We start from the raw sequence: 18,993 nt of genomic DNA on the forward strand, positions 1-18,993 counted from the left end.
TGGTCAAGTTCCCCTGATATGGAGCCCAGGCTCCCCCTGATAAAAAGCACTGGCTTCCCCTGATATGGAACCAAGGTTCCCCCTGATAAGAAGCACTGGCTTCCCCTGATATGGAACCAAGGTTCCCCTGATAAGAAGCACTGGCTTCCCCTGATATGGAACCAAGGTTCCCCCTGAAATGAAGCACTGGCTTCCCCTGTTATGGAGCATTGACTCCCCCTGTTATGAAGCACTGGCTTCCCCTGTTCGTAGGAGACGTCCTACCATGTTTTCCTGTAAAGTCCTGACGACCCGAAAAATACTGTTAAAAAGGAAAAAGATTAATGAAATGATGTTCCTGAAATGATATTCCTGGAATGATATTCCTGAAATGATATTCCTGAAATGATATTCCTGAAATAATGTTCCTGAAATGATATTACTGAAATGATATTTCGAAATGATGCTTCTGAAATGATGCTTTATTAAATGTTTTACTATATTCTATTCTCTCTGTTTACTAAATAAAATGAATTCAAATGATGTTACGATGCTAGGGTAACTCGTTATTGAGTCTTCGGCTCACCGTTTTGTTTTCCGTTTTAGGTACTGCTGGGGACCACGGAAACGAGTAGTGGCGAGGAATTTCACTTTAATAAAATTCACCTAGTTTATGCTTAAAGTTATAATAGTTTAATTAAAGACTTTTAGTAAGTTATGTACTTTTATTTTTAGAATATAAAGGATTATTATATTAATTGGAGGTTTTTAGGGCTTATGTATAATGTTGCCTTGTAATTTCCAAAAGGGAATTACGGCAGGTAATGTCCCGACCAAATTAGGTTAATTCCGCTGCTAATTATGCTTTAATAAGTGATTTAGAGGTCGGGGCGTTACAGGTACATTTCGAGACTTGATCGCAATCTTATATCTTTGGGTCGTTTGGATGGCTTGGGTTATGCTATTCATATTGAGGGAGGTCGTTTGGAGGTCACCAAGGCTAGGAGTGTGATCTTGAAGGGACGACGTAACAAACGAAATCTCTTCATACTTGAAGAAGGTAATGAGGGACAAGTTTTGGCTCAAGGTAAGGCAAGCTGCGAAAGTTGTTCGTTAGTTCGCGAAGAGACTAAGTTGAGTTTAAGGGAAGGTTTGTTAGGAAGTAAACACAACTTAGTTAAGTTGATAAAAATACGAAATGGACTTGTTTGATTTAATATCTTGTTTGCTAGTTTAATTAGAATTGTATTTAGGAAAGTAGATATATTTTGGTATGTAACAATCTCTAGAATTATTTAGACTTGGGGAGCAAGTATAATTCTAGTAGACGTGGATTTCTAGTTTAGCCTATAAAAGGGGTTTAGGCCTAGCTAGAAAATAAAAGAGGGAAAATACATTGGTGAGAGCAATCATCAATTGAGGGGTTATTGTGTTATTTTGCTAGAACTTAATAATTCGATAATATTTGAGGGGAGGAAATCTAAATGTCCTCATAAACACTTGTGTCTTTTGTTTTTTTTTTTTTTTTGCCATTTGTTCTATATTGTATTTGCAGGGTTTGTTCCTAATCGTTCGTGACAGGCGTTTAGTTATAACTATATCGTTGTTATCTTATCCTATACTACCTCCGTTTTAAAATGATCTTTACAGTTTTCGTTTTAGTATGTTTTATATATAATGTTCTTTAACACTTGCTTTATTCTATTTTTTGAAACAATAATTTACTACGTACCTTGCTTTTCTTACCTCATAATATTTATAATTTTTCACTCACTTTCTTTTACTTTATTCATTTTTTTCTTACACCCACCCCCATTTTTTATGTATTTCTTTCACTTTATCCATATTTTATTATATTCAACCAACTTTTCTACTTTTTTCTTAATATTTGTGCAAAAAGTAACCGTAAAGATCATTATGGAACGGAGGTATTACATTTTAGAAACAAAAACGATTTACGGTTGATGACAACATCATTTACAACTTTAAATTGTTGTTGGCCTCTATATACTCACTGTCTCACTCTCCTTCACAACAATTGTCGCTGTAACATTTACACAATAGTTTAAGGGAGTAAAGTAAGATATTTATTTTGTCTTTTAACTAAAATCATACTCCCTCGTTTTCTTTTTGTTCTTTACGTTTGGCATTTTACACATTTATTAACGACTAATTAATGTGCATTAAGATTGTTCTAATTTTTATTTAAACAAGAAAAGTTACGTTTATTTATAATATTTTCACTCTTATCAAAATCCTAATATTGGGAAAATAAGAAAAATTTAATGTCCCAATAGTAAAGTGTGAAAAATTAATTAACCCAATAAATCAAATTGGTAACAATAATCATTTGACACAAATTTTGATAGAATGTTAAAGCATTTATGTAATGATATAAAAAGAAATGTAAAGAACAGTTTGAGACACCCAAAAATAAAAACGTAAATAACAATAAGAAACGAAGGGAGTAATAAAGACATGGATTCCAACGCATTATAATATATTAACTTCACATTCTTTTGTATATATTATTAAAATTCCCACATGGTTTCTTTATCATAAAATTGTACTTTCACCGATCTGAAAAAAAAAAAAAAAAAAAAAAAACAATAATATGACTTACCACTGTGAAAAAAATTAATTCTCCCCAAAAAAAACATTTATAAGAACAAATTAAATCAATCGTAAAAAAGAAAATAAAAATTTAATGTGATTTATGCCTCGTCAGTCATCAGTCATCAGTCATCCCATCATAGGCCCCCAAAAGCCTCATGTTGAAGGGCGTATAAATCCCCTGATGAATCTAGTAAAACTCCCTAGGTAAGAGTAAGTTTTACAATCCACCTCATACATTTAGGGTGTGTTCTGTTTACTTGATTTTCACTTCTTTTTCTGAACTTTTCTTATTTGAACTTATTAAAACTTATCAAAATTTATTTTAGTTATAAAATGTACTTGGTCAACCCTTAATTTTCCTAAACTTATCTTATCTGAATTTAACTGAGCTTATTTATTCTTCTTGAGATAGTTGGAAATAAGGTGAACATAGCAGAGTCTTATATACTCATACACAAAGAGATTTATTGTCTTATAAGTTATTATTTATCTTATTCGAAACTTATGTTTAACTAAAGTTATCTCTTATCAGAATATAATTTTTTTTACGAACAACAACTTTTTTGTAAAACTGCCTTACCGAAAAGACCCCTTTGATTGCTTAACTAATTAGTTTCATTATTTAACTAATTGGTTTTAGTGCTTAATTAATTGATTATTTGTTTAACTTATATGACACCAATGTGGTTATTTGCGCAAGATTGTCCTATATAAAAGTTTGTATTTTACGTAATACACAAAGAGGTTTATTGTCTTATAAACTCTAATTATTTATCTTATTCGAAACTTATTTTTAACTAAGGCTCTGTTCTATTCGACTTACTTTTCTGAACTTGTGTTATATGAATTTATTCTGAACTTATTTGAATTTAACTGAACTTATATCTGAACTTAATTTATCTGAAAAAAACTTATTTATGTGAAAATGACTGAAAAAATTTATTTTTTTCTGAACTTAGATTATCTAAATTTATTTTGTCTGAAATAAGTCAAAATAAGTCGAACTGATTTGAGCCTAAAGTTATCTCTTATCAGGAAAGATATTTTTTACGTAATATACAAATAGGTTTATTGTCTTATAAACTCTAATTATTTATCTTATTCGAAACTTGTATTTAACGAGAGTTATCTCTTATTAGAAAAGATCATTTTTACGTATATTTTAAATTTATTTATAATCTTCTATCTAAGGCCCTGTTCGATAGTAGCTTTTGGAGTAGCGGATAATGTTTTGGCCTAACCAAAACACTAGTTGGAAAAAGTCTGAGTGTTTGACAAGGTAGTGTTTTAGATAGAGGTAGAGTTTGAGGAGCTTTTGTCAAACCTTAGAAACATTAACGTTTCATCCTGATAAGTAGTGTTACAAGTTATTCTCATCATATTCCACGTATATCAAGCCAATCCATCTCCTCCAAAACCCCCCATCTCCTCTACAACTCCACCATCTCCATTAAAAATTTTCTATAGCCCATCTCTCTAATCCCCTCTTTAGGTATATCTTCTCTCCTTTGTTTTTTTTTTTTTTGCCCCCTTTGTCTATGTAAATTAATTTTATTTTCTATTGTTTGCATTACTTTATTAGCAGTTTTTGGGGCGAAAAAGAGGGGTATATTTTGTAATTTAGGTTTTTTTCCGTTTGAGGTTTGCGGTATACGCTATACGAGAAGATTTCTAATTTTGCTTCTTGGGTGTTAATGATGCAGTTACACATTGTTTTAATGGTTTAACCATTACTTTGTTGCTGAACAATTGAATAACTCGATTTAATTAGCGTCTATGTTATAGCCACTGGAGTGTTGTTACAATTGGACTATCTTGTAAGGGTTGTGGAACATAGTGGTTATTTGAGAATATTGTGCAAAGGCGTCTGCAATGTTAATGTATACGAAGTATAAATTTCCTTTGATGATTTTTTGTATCTAAGTATGTATCATGCTTTGGATATGGGTATGAAGTCATTATTTTCATATATTACTTCAATATTTAAGCATGGTTACCAAAAAATTAATCACGTTAATGAATTGAATTTATTTAATATTTTAACTAAATATATTATTTTTATTATCTTTTGTAACTTCAACCGCTGCTACCTAGTTGACAGCTATCCGCTACTCAACCGCCAAAAGCTACCGATACTCAACCGCTAAAAGCTACCGAACATGGCCTAATTTGTCAGCATTTACTTACGTGGCACCCGAACTTTTTAATTCTAAAATAAATTGAAAATTTCTTTCCTCATTAGTCGAATTCCCGGCTTTAACTATATATATTAGATTAGAGATTCAACTAGCCTACATTTTAATTTGTGTTAGAGAATCTTTGGCTAGTTTGGGCAAAAAAAAATAACGCATCAAAGAACTTCTTGTCGGACATAAAATATGAAGTGCATAGTTTTGCTTCAAATAAACATTCAAATATACCAATTGTATTTTGGTTAAGTGGTAATTGAGGCTGAATTTGGTAGGGGGACCCGTGTTTGATCCCCGCAACAACAATTCAATTGGAAGGGGACTGAAAACTATCCAACTAGAACTCGCCCCGAATCCAAATTTAGCCCTAAGGGTGAACCGGGTGCTAACACCAAAAAAATAAACATTCAAATATACTACCTTTAACCGATCCTGATTCGACAATACTCTTAAATATTTTCTCCTTACCTTTCAAAAAAAAAAAAAAAAAAAAAAAATCGACAATACAAAAATCAAACATTATTTCCGATATGTACACATGCTATATAGCAAATTAATTATCGATAAATGTGGAACTATGTAACTTGACTAATATCTTTATTCGCTATTTCACTACCATCAAAAGAAAATATCTTCATTCACTCTTGAATCAATTCTGCTCCTCCTTGTGAAAAAAAAAAAACTCTGCTCCTCGAATTTAAATAATAAATATGTACAATTAAAATAATTAATATTGATCTAGGAAAAACGTCGGCTGCATATAGAAGGCGAAGACCACCAATAAATTAGAGTTATCAATTAATCGTCGACATGACCTAAAATCAGTCGAACTCAGCCGAAAACGACGAACACCGTACGTCTTCAATTGTTGGCGAAGTTGTTAAAACGCCAACAAAGAAGCATCCAAATACACTTCCTAGCAATATAAAATCTAGAACGTTGCTCCTTTACAACAGTCCAATACCCATTATTATTATCATTATTACGATGTGATCTCCAATTTACCTTGTACTTTTGCATCTCAGATCCTCTTGATGATATACATTGACCCATTCCACTCTAATTTAGCTGCACCTTCATGCAGACTATTTCTCCGATTTCCGCCGCTGTAAGCTTTTCTGAATTCTGATCTTTTATTCTTATTTTCTCTCTCCTCATAAATTCTTTATCTATTTCTTTCTTCTATCTTTATATATATCCCATAATTAATTTTTGAAAATTTATTTAATTTGGAGTTTTAAATTTGAAGGAAACACGTCTTTTGGACGTGTATTCCTTAACAATGATACTCTGCCGTCTTGGAAATGGTTTTCTTTGCTATTTTTATTTTGTGAAAAGCCAAACAAGCTCTTATAAGATCCTATTTTTTTATACTAATTTCTTATTGGTAGTTGGTGCTGACGTGGTTTTCAAGCTGCTTTGCTTTTTTTCTTTCCCTTCTTCTTGACAAAGAAAACAAAACCTACTTGTATTTATCAACCAGGCTTTTCCGATTTTCCCCAAACTCGTAATTGTACTAAATCAAAACTTCATAACAAAATTTGAGGAAAATCAACACTTCATAACAAAATTACGCGTAATCCGCTACTCCACTCCAGAGCATATTTTAAGGATAATAAGGTTGACCTCAAATATTGCAATTGGGCAATATGAGTCGGAGGGAGTACCTTAATTTTAGGATAACAAGGTTTCTATAAACTATTCTATAAAAGATTGTGCTATTGTAATTTTTTGGGTCAATCTTTAAAAACTTTGACCAGCAATTATCATTAGCTTATAAGAAATAATATAAGGATGTAAGATCTGGTTAGATTCGTTTCAATATATATTTTGGTATGGTGGAAACCGTGCAAATAAAATAGACATTATTTTAGGGAGTACACGAAGTATAAAATTATGAGTAGTTCGCTATTGTTATAATAATAATAATAATAATAATAATAATAATAATAATAATAATAATAATAATAATAATAATATACTCATCAAGCAATGTCTTTGCCTAGTGGAAAGAATATCACCTTCCGGTTGGAGGTTCAATCCCACTAGGGGCACATTAAGGGAGGGTTCCCCTTATCATCCCCATACTCTCAAAGTGTCTAACCTGCTAATCCGAGCGGGTTGACCCATGTGGGGTTCCGACCCTATAGACCACTTCATCTTACCTTCAAAAAGAAAAAAATAAATAAATTATACTCAGTGTTTGGTGATACTCCATAATATACGGAGTATATCACCAAGTACCATTTAAGATTTATTGATTTGATCAAATGACTCGAATATTTATATTTTTTAAGATTGGAAGTACTCTGTCATTAGTTAAAACGATTATGTTCTAGATCAAACAGAGTTTGAAAAAATTTCCCTAAAAAAAATACAAACAGAGTATTTAGTACTCCACTACTCTGTATTAGGAGTAGGATAATTTTTACCATTTTAAATTATTATAGTGTGATTTTGGCCCTGTTCGGCAAAATTAGCGGTAGCGGGTAGCGGTAGCGGATAGCGGTAGCGGTTGAGTCGGGTAGCGGTTAAAGTAACGAGTAGCGGTGAATAGTAGCGGGTAACGGTTAGCTGTCAAAGTAGCGGTAACTAATATGAGTGTTCGGTAAAAGTAGCGGTTGATATTATAAAAATAAAAATAAAAGCAAGAATAGTATTTAAAACTTTATTATAAATTTGTCAAACGCTACCCGCTACCTTAAACGCTACTAATTTTAACGTTTGACAAAAGGTACCCAACCGCTACCTCAACCGCTAACCGCTACCTAAATCGCTACTTTACCAAACACTTACAAATTTTACAAGTAGCGTCTTGACTAGGTCAAACCGCTACCCGCTACCTCAAATGCTACCGCCAAAGACGCCCTTTGAATAAACAATTTTTATTAAAATGGAAAAATTTATCACTAAAAAAAAAACTTTTACATATATAAGGTCATAAGGATAACCTTTAAACATTATGAATTAACTTTTACTTCGATGTACAATATTTATTGTATACCACTTGTCAATAAGAATTTATGATTAGTAGCAACTGATTTGGGGTGTGATTAGTAGCAAGTTAGCAACTGATTTGGGGTGGGTGACCCTACGTCCCTACCTCTTGAGTTATGTAAAACAAGGTTATCAAAATTAAGATTCTACTTTGAATCGGAAGGGACTGTTAGAATTGAATCGTAAAATCAAATAGTTGAATCGTAAGATATTACGAACTATCAAGATTTTTCTCAAATTTCATTTAAAGTGTTTATATTATAGGTGAAAAACTTAATAAATGAAATATATAATTGTTTAATAGCTAAATAAGAAATAATTAATAATACTTATTTATTAATAACTTTGTCAATCGGATTCAAATTTACGAGGCCAATTTTCTCTAGTCTAGAAAAAAGTGTTTAGTTGTGTAGAATCATAAATCGAATCGTAAGACCATATTTGAATCGTAGAATCGTAAGATTCTACAATTTGAATCATGATTTTAATAACGATGATGCAAAATAGTATCTTCGTCCCTTTTTGTTCTTTACGTATCCTGTTTAGGGTGTTTCATTTTGTTATTTACATTGAAAATCATTCCTTTTATATTATATCACACTAGTCTTGTATGCACGCAACACGTGTGAGAGTATATATAAAATTTAAATTTGTATTATTACAACTAATCACCACAAACAATTGGCAAGAAAAACTACTCACAAAGTTCATCTAAAGAAAAATTAGACATCATTGATCTCACAATATTTTTTTTGAAGGTAAGATGAAGTTTCCTACCGGGTCGGAACCCCGCACGGGTCAAACCGCTCGGGTTAGCAGGCTAGACACTTTGAGAGTGGGGGGATGATAAGGGGAACCCTCCCTCAAAGTGCCCCTAGTGGGAATATCCACTAGGTCAAGACATTGCTTGTTTCATTGATCTCAATAAGAACCAAACATCTAAATAGTAAAATAATGTAATACTCATGCCTTAACACGACGAAAAATCTAAATTGTAGTACTAATGTAAAAAAAAAAAAAGTAAACATATAAAATATTGTGTTTCACTTATTTCATTTTGCTCACAATATATATTGCCTAACTACGTGCACTTATTCACGCAATAGATTTTTAGCACATAACTAACACTATAGGAATGTTCTGGATTAAAATATTCAATTGGTGTAGGTAGCACCCACGAAAAAAACTTTGGTTCCATGAGCTAAATACGTCTATTAGGCTACATAAACGTAAAAAAATTTCCTTTCAATCTATACTATATTAAAAGGCGTTGCGAAGAACGTTTATGTGTCACGTAGCACTCTCCTGTTTACGCCACATCGTCTACTCACCAAGGTTATGTGATGTTATTTGACAACCAATGATCAATACAATAATAAAGGTTCGAACAGAATACCTCAAGTTTGGAGAATAACTTTTATTACAATATTAACCAACCACTAATTGTTGTTTATTCATGAACATTAATCTATAGTACATGTTAACATGAAGTTTAAAATTACAACTAAATTTTTATGTTACCTTTTACTATTTTTCATGGACTACATTGGAATAAAAATAACAATTAAAGCATTAGGAAAACTATTAATTAAACATGATAGCATAAGTCTCATAATTAAGCATCAACTATAAAAATGTCATACATATATCTAATTTGGTGTCTATTAAATTGAAGCACTTTGTTCCATTTGAAAATAAATCAAACGAATTGTAAGATGATCTAATTGAAAAATTATTTGGCATGATAATTGACTTAGTGTACATGTGTGGTTGATGAATTTAATGATTCTTTTCACTTTTATGGGATTACATGTATTTTGGTCAAATATTGAGCTGAAAAAGAATCTCAAATTTTAATTATTCAAGTAACAACATGGGAATTGCTCGGGCCACACACTAGTTTTATATTCAATATGAGCTAATTAAAATCAGAAGAGTATAGTATTTAGTTATAGTAGATTAAAACTTGTTGAAATACTTATCTATTACTATATACTAAAAGAGACACCAGGAATGACACGTGTCATTTCTTGGTGAAAAATTTTCCCGCCAAAAACTCTTTCCTAAAGACATATTTATTTTATTCTTTTTATTTATTTATTTATTATTTTCTCTCCTTTTGTATAAATGTTTATACATGGGAAAAAATATAGGATTATGGAATATGACATTATTAAAATTTTGGTAAAATTTTAGTCAAACTGTCATGTCAATAATAGAAAATATTCTTATTCGATATTTTGGTCAAATTAGCATACTATCAAATGTTTAGTCAGATCATCATATTAAACTTATAAAATATATAATACGTAGTATGTTAAAATATGATAAAATGAGTACATTCGAGATTATTAATTACGCAATAGATTTAAGGGATAAATAATTCAATTAAATATTTTATAAAAAAGATGGTCAAATAATAATTTTTAAATATCCGTGCGTGCACGGGACCTAATCTAGTTTTATTTCAGTAGCTAAGCAGCCTAAAATGTGTTATGCAAGGTCGAAGCAAAACCTATAAAACCAAATCAAATGTCGTTTTACCTTAAAAAAAATCAAATATTAGTTTTGACCTTCGATCTTGCATATCTTAATATCCGTTTTCGTCCAATATTAAACTCTAGAACTACACATTATTTTACCAACATTATAATAAACCTTATTACTATATTTTTTTTGTTGGTCCTACATCTTTAGTGTATAACTAAATATACTGAGTGCCTTTAGTACTTTTTATTGAACATTAATCTTTTACCGAGTAAAACGTATGCTTTTTCCCCTACATACTTTGTGCATAATTAATACTCATATTTGTTTTGTCACTAATCTTGAAAAGTGAATATTACTTTTTAGTGTATAATTTGATGCATTTTAGTACTTTGTATTTACTCCATCTTGAAAAGTAAATACTTATATTATTTGCATATTTTACCAAAAATTTGTTGTCGGTAAATAATATTAGTTTGACCTTTTTACCAATCAGCTTGCTTCTCTTAAGAAATAGCATGAGTTATAAATTTTTACTCCCTCCGTCTCTTTTTGTTTTTACGTTTGACATTTTTCACGCGTTTTAACGATTAATTAATTCACATCGAGATTTCCAAATTTTGTTATTTAAAAAAGATAAATTACCTTTATTTATAATGTTTTCACTTTTATCAAAATTCTGATATTGAGAAATGAGAAAAATTTAATGTCCCAATGGAAAAGTATGAGAGATTAAATGATCCAATGAATTAATTGGTTAAAATAATAATTGGACACAAATTTTAATAGAATATTAAGTCATTTATGTGATTATATAAAAGGAAATATAAAGAACATTTTGAAATATCCAAAAAGGAAAACGTAAAAAACAAAAAGAGACGGAGGGAGTATTAAACTTTTCATAAATCTTGGAATTAATTATATATTTAATACTCCCTCCGTCCCATATATTAGTGACTGTTTGACATTTTTCACGGGAATTATGGAATTTGAAAAATGACATGATTAACTATTAATGTTGTTTACTTTACTACTCATAAAAGTACATCATTTATTTTATTTTTTAAACAAAAAGACAAAAGACAATAAATTATGGAACCACGTACATTTTCATGGTACAAACATTATTATTGGACTACACTATTTTTCGTGGTACAAAAATTAATTATGGGACCAATTTTTTACGTAAAAGTAGGACAATTGGGGTATTTAAGTTGTTTGATAAGGGTATATTGGAAAAAAAATCAATTGATTAAATAGAAAATTGTAAAAGTACGCACAACATTTAGGGACACCCAAAATGAAAATTAAGCACCATATTTTGGGACTGAGGAAATACAATTTCATTAATTCAAATTGTGAATGAGGGTACTATAGATTATTATATAGGGGGTTTCCAAAAGGTCATTCACTATAATGACTTCAAGAATTCCCTTATAAAATAGAGATAATAAACATTCACTTTTTAACGATGTCTAGTTTTCTATGCACACGCGATGTGTGCTTGTCATATTTTTTATTATTTTTCTTTTATAATCTGTGTGTTTGTCATTTAAAAATGCACGTATAATAGTACTTAATTGATTAATTACTTATTTTCCTTTTAGCTAATTTAAGTTCTTCTGTAATTAGATCCTGTAAATTTGACAATGGTAATTAACTCCATTTTCTCCCCTCTTTTCAAACATTATAGAATTTATCTGCATTGAAAAGAGTATTCTTGGCTTCTTAAAATTAAAATGTTATTGCTAATAGACTTTTAGATGTTACGGAGTAGTGAATAGCGGTCAGGACGTCAGGTATGTCAACAAATATTCAATGTATAAAAGATCAATCAATTTGGTATTTTTTTTGTCACTTTGACTTTTAAAATTTGGCTGATTGCCAATTAGCATTAACTGCAAATTAGCATTTATTGTTTTTTATGTAATAGTATTTGTTTAATTCAATTATAAGCGAGGATAACGTAGACTAGTCTATAAGGGTACATCAAAAAGTCATTTATTTAAATTCCTTATAGAATAAGAATAGAGATAAATGCATTAATATTCTGTCAAAATTGTGCTAAATGATTATTTTAACCAGTTAAATTTATTGGGCATTTAATCTTACACACTTTTCTATTGGGCCATCAAATTTTTAACATTTTCCCAATGTACATTAATTAGTCATTAAATTGTGTGCATGATACCAAACGTAAAGAAAAAAAAATAAACGAAGGGAGTAGTCAATGACGGATCATCATATTTGTTGGGGGTGGACCAATATAATTGAATAAATTACATAGTTGAAGATCCGTCACCGGAAGTAGTTATAAACTACTCCGTAATACGTAGTATGAACGAATTTAATTTATAAATGAAATGAATACAAACAACACTTATTTGTGAGTCTAAGGGAGTCGAACAGCCTTATCAGAGTAAAGTTTTTGTTCGTACTTTTTTTTAATCTATGTACGAATAATTTTTTAACCTACTACATATGTTCATAAATTGTTCATAAACGTGATATCTAATTGAGATCCTTACACACAGAATTAAGGTTGTTAGAAATGTTTTTATAAAATCATGTCCACGGAGTAGCATTTATTTGGGGTGGGTGACCCTACCAAATTGAGTTATACTAAATGGTTAACTTTTAATTTGTTGCAAAAGTACATGAGTTATGCTTTAATAATGAGTGTATGATCTGAGTTAGTTATAGTGCAACCAATAGCTGGAAAAGAGTTGGATCTTGTTAACAAACAACAAAATAGTACTACCTATCATAATGATAATTCATTTTGATGGAAGACAGATAATTAATGGTGTTTGTTTCCACAATAATAGTTGCTTAGCTCAATAATTAAAATAATTAGTTGCGATGACATACTCCATAAGTCATTTGGAGTATGGGATGAGTTGAGTTTGAGTTGTGATTGAAGTTTTTTTAAAAAAATTTACGTAAAATGATGAACCTAACCATTGCTCTACTTTTGTTTTTCTTTATGTTTAGGAATCTAGTTAAACTATATCTGAAGTTTGGGAGCCTACTCCGTCAATCACCTCGTGCTCGTCTAAAACCGACTATGAGTTGTGTTTATATGAAGACAAAGGAGAGGATTTTCCATGCAACCTAATCTCTACAATATACAAACCAGGTTATGAGCTAATGGTTCCAAGTTTCTGCCATCTCATTCCAAATGTTCAAAACTGGGTGATCCCCGAGCCTAGGGTAACCACCGACATTCAAGAAAACATTTGTCCCCTTGCCACCCTGAAGGCTTTGGGCTTCTCCGATTATGATCTCATGCTAACTACCCATCAGACCGTCAAGCTCCAGGGCGTTACATACAAAATCCTGGGGGTCCTCGATTTGGTCTTTTCCTTCGGCACCTACTACAACAATGCTGAATTTCTAATCATCGATGTGCCTGCCAACTTCGATCTGCTATTTGGAGAACCTTGGTTCGAGGATCTATTGGAAGGCCCTGCCTGTCTCACCCTCAAATGTTCAAGCTTCCATGACACTTCTATCAAGCAAAAGTCGGCCTTGCTCCAAGAGAAAGATGAATGCATCCAATGTAACACCCCGACAATTCTCTCTTTTCTAAAATAACCTTTTTATATAAAACGTAGAGAATTATCAAGGCATTATCGCCCGTGTGAAAACGTAACGGCTTATTCAGAATTTTGCAGCGGAAAACATAAAACTAACTTTACGTTTATAAATAATCGATTAAAGATTTAATCCCAAAAATCATCCAACGAAAATAAAAAAATATAAATAGTACGACAAGTTTAAAGTCCCAATTAACAAACCCAAGTCAACTTAGCAAATCAAAACTAAATACAAGCTCTCTATTCCCGATCCCAATGATGCAACATCTTCAAACCTGCAGATGGACAATGCTTATTGATCCTTAGAGACTGCTCACCAAAGATTGGGTCATCACAGGATCAATAAGGCATAGCCATGATCAACATGCACAAGCAAAAGCACGTAATCAGCAAAGCTGAGTACTACATACTAAATCAATAATAATCCTAACATGATTCTATTAAACGAACAATCCTAACATGGTACTAAATAAAACATAAGCAAGAATAATCAAGATATATTGACTTGAAGACTATACTTGACTGAACTAGACCTTTGTATCATTAACATTATTTTAATTTAAATAGTCAATGGACTGAGTTGTCTACTAGAAACTTCTTCTTCTTCACTAAGGAAGACGAGGTACGGGCGCGACTCCGTAAACCCCAATGACCTGCGATATCGAGGGACTTTTTAAATAAAAATAGAACCGGTGATCAATCCGGCCCCAGAAAAAGCCATAGGCTACCCATGACCCCAACTCCTGATTGTCCGTCACTTTAGACGTGCACAGTCTAAAGCTATTGCTACTCTTTTTCACTTTACATGACTTAACTTTTAATATTGGTTATGACTCATCAAACATAAATATTATATTCAACAAGTAAACACAACTTCTTTTATCTTTGAATTAAACCAGTGATCACAACATTCAACCAAGAGCCAATTCCAACTATTTTAATCCTTCCTTTATCCATATTTAAAAACCTTTATTAGGTATAAGGTTCAACTACCAAACAAGGTCCTCGGCCCTTATAAAGTAGTGAAAATCTAAAGAGGAACAACGATCAATAAAGATCTAAACCGATATTAAATAATATAAATTTCCACAAAACCAACATGCTTGCATCAATATTCCATGCCAACATGATTCAATTCTTATAAATAAAGTTCTATGCTCAACGCATTAATTCAACGACATTGAACATGAAATTCCAACATAAACAAGTTCTTAAATATATTCATCATATTCTCAATACAACACACATCCAAGCACACGGTATGTACGTACCTTGTGTAAACAAACTGATAGGCCACTTTAACGAATTCAAAAGTCGCCTACAAAGAATTCTCCGCCTAAAAACAACCAATAAAATTCCCCAATCAATAGCCAACAATTTACAGCAATACTAAAGTACTCTAAATACACCCTAAACACATTTTGAACCATCCCCAATATCGAAACTTTACTAAATAACCTCCAAGAATAATAACTATTAAACTAATGATCCCAAAACGTTCTAAACTCCAATAAAACATTCCTTTTAAAATTTCCAGCAATATAAAATAATTTCAAACGTCCACAAAACATAATCAACGTTCTTAAGATCATAAAAATAATAGCTTTAATAATATATAGTCATTCTATTATGATTTTAGAATATTAAAACCTTAAAAATCCATGCTTTAATAATTAAATTCCTTATTTCAATTCGATTACATAACCTGAAAATTAAATTTATTATTTAAACATAATATATAATCTGAAAATATAATTTAATCATAATAACTTATAATTTACATTCAATAATCATGAATTAAATCACTAAACTAATTAAAACCCTAACTTATATATTAATCAACCAAAACTGAAAATAATTAATTAATAACATCAACACCAAATCTGAAAATTATAATTTAACTATAAAGATTAATAATTTAATTTCAAGAAACATAATTTCAAATCAATAAACTTAATTAAAAGATTTAAATAACTTAGGGTTTAAGAAACAACCAAAAGGAGGAGGGAAAGGGCGCTGGCCGGCGGCAGGGAGGCACGGCAGCTGTGGAACGGCGTCGGGGTGGAGCTCAGCGGCGCACCGACGGTGGTGTTTGGCTGTCGCAACGACATAACAGGTGAGAACTGAAATAGGAGAACGAAAAATAACCAGGAAACGAAATTGAAAGGCGAGAGGACTACCGTACGCGGTGGTCGGGGTTAGGCTGACGGCGAGCGGAGTATCGACGGCGGTGAGCTCACGGTGGCTGGTTCGCACAAACACACTAGTAAGGGGGTTTGCAAGAACCGAAAAAAAAACAAAAACAATATGAAGGAGGAACGAAAATCAAGAACGAACAAAAGAAGGGGAACGAAGTATTACCGGCGTTATCGCCGGTGGCTGTGGCGGCTGGGAGGGCGCCGCGAAGAGCAAGGTGGAGAGGAGGGCACAGCTGTGTTGTCGTGCGTGAGATTGGAAGAAGGATGGAGGGTTTCTTTTTCTTTCTTTGGTTTCACGTGAAAAATAGAGAAGAGGAGGGGGTGTTTTGTTGGGTTTATTGGCTTGGGCTTTGCCCAATTGGGCTAGGAGTAGTATTTAGTTTTAGAATTTGAATTCAACACTGTTTAGGATTGTTTCCTAATTTCAATCGAACGGAATTTCGTAATTCAAAAGCGTTTTAACTTAAAATTCTAAAATCATTTTCGATTTCGTAAATCGTTGAAAATATTAAAATGTAATAAATAAATATACGTTAATTATATATTTATTACTAAAGTTCATAAATTCTATTTAAATATAAATAATATACGTTAAAATATATTAATAAAATTTATAAATTTACGGGGGATTACAATCTACCCCTCTTAAAAGAAGTTTCGTCCCGAAACTTGACACGAAATTTCCCACATTTTCCCCAAAAGTTTTTAACTTATTCTTACTAGAGAAGTACTTGTGCCACCTATGTGCACTCTTTTGTCAACTCAAAGCTGTTTGTGTTACTCATGAGCACCTTTTCTTATGCGGAGAGTCTATTTGCTTTGCCTAAACTTGTAAAATTTGCTAAAATAAGCATAAAATGCATAAAAATACCATAAAAATAGGTAAAAAGCGCGAATTTCTATCGCATTCTACCCCCCTTAAAGAAAACGAGTTACGCCCTCGTAACTCACCTCAGGGAAAACTAACCAAAATTCTCTTTTGACGAATTCTATCCTCAAAATTCCTATATCACTAAAACTACTAACTTTAGACTCTTAATAACAAATGACAAAACGAAATAATAAGTTTCTACCGAATCAAATAATGTTTTAACTAGCACGAAGTTAATAGAAAAGTACCAGAATCTATATCGGCAGATCGTTCATCCTCATTCTGATTCATCATGTACAACTTTCCTGGAGCCTTATTCGGGTTGTTGTTATCATTTGCAGGCTTATTATAGTTCTCTTGATTGTTTTGTGCCCCTCCAGGCTTTGAATTTTGACCTCCAGACTGGTTAAACTTCACTTGGTTTCCACCTCCATTACTATTTTGTTCCTTTATGTGCTTAGTGAAGCACTCATACTCCGTATGTCCCCTTTTCTGACAATAGTTGCAGGTCACTAATTCTCCTTTGCAGTTCTTACCAGGGTGATTGTTACTGCACATCTTGCAATGATGCACTCTCTCAGACGGGTTCGAGTTGTTGTGGTGCCCCTGATTGTTTCCTCCATGGAAATTTCCATTTCCATTCCCATTTCCGTTTCTATTCCTTTTAAAGTTTTCTTGGTTACCCCCAGCATTAAAATCTTTTCTCTTTTCCCCAATTACCACAGTTTTCTTTTCCCTTCTAGACTGCAGACCATAAATATGAGCAGCTCTCCCGTACACTATGTCTAAGGATGTAAAAGTTTCTCCACCTAATCCCAATTGAATTTCATCAGTCAGTCCTTGCTCAAACCTTTGAGCCTTTAGCTCCTCAGTAACTTCCACTTCAGGTGCAAACCTCGATAAAGCTATAAACTTGCTATAGTATTCAGCAATAGTCATATTCCCCATCCTAAGGTTGATGAACTCCTGCGCTTTCTGCTTTCTCATAAAAGGAGGATAAAACTTCCCCCTCAAGGCAACTATGAATGAATCCCAATTGAATCCCTCAACAGCACTTAGTCTATTTCCATTTTCCTTCCACCAAAGGTCGGCCTCATCTTTCAGGTAAAGGACAGCTTGACTTACTCTCATACTCTCAGGGCAACTCACAGCCTCAAATAGTTTCTCAAATTCCCTAATCCAGTTTTCCAGGAAGGTTGGATCTGCTTGCCCCTTGAAATACGGTGGCTTAACCTTAGAAAGTCTTTCAAACATTTCCCCTGCAGAATCAGGGCGCTCAGTTCTCTCCTGGGTTAGCTTTTCCGCCAAGAGGCGAATCGCAGCAGCTAGATCATTGTTGTTGGCCATTCTAGAACGCGACCTGCAATTAGTATACTCTACTTTAGGTTTGAAACATCACCTATACGTTATCCCATACAATTTAATACTTGAATTGACCATGAAGATCGCCTCAACCAACAATCTTCACATTAATACACATCATTTACGAAGGCACAACAATCGTTTACGAAGGTGCAACGATCGTCTACAAGATACAACAATCATTGAAAAATAATCATCCTCAATAATTCACGAAAGACATTTACACACCACACATAAGGCATAACATTTTGAATCATATTGGTCATGAGGGTCTAGATTGGCCCTCACTTCCTTTATGTACTCAAATCATTTAATATTTTTGTGGCAATTGAATTGATCCACAATTCACACTGAGTATGAAACCAATAGGAAGATTAATCCACGACGTACTACCTAGAGGTTGGGGTATTATGGAATCCTCAAAATAGAATAAAGAGCAATTCTTTGAAAACTTTAACTTTTATTGCTAACTCCATAGAGGTTTATTACATCCTTGAAAATAATAAAGAATATTTCAAACTTCAATAAACTTAAACCTTAAACAGTTGTAGCTTTGCTACTTATTCTTTAAAACATAAAAGAGCTAATTAACTATTTATGACTTCAAAATATTTGTGGCCTCTTGCCTATCCATTGCTCCTGAAACTTGCGAAGTGAAATTTAGATCTCAAGATTATCGAACTCTTCTTCAGGGT

This window comes from Spinacia oleracea, chromosome 4 (genome assembly GCF_020520425.1).
Source record: "Spinacia oleracea cultivar Varoflay chromosome 4, BTI_SOV_V1, whole genome shotgun sequence".
In the NCBI taxonomy this organism is placed as follows: domain Eukaryota; kingdom Viridiplantae; phylum Streptophyta; class Magnoliopsida; order Caryophyllales; family Amaranthaceae; genus Spinacia; species Spinacia oleracea.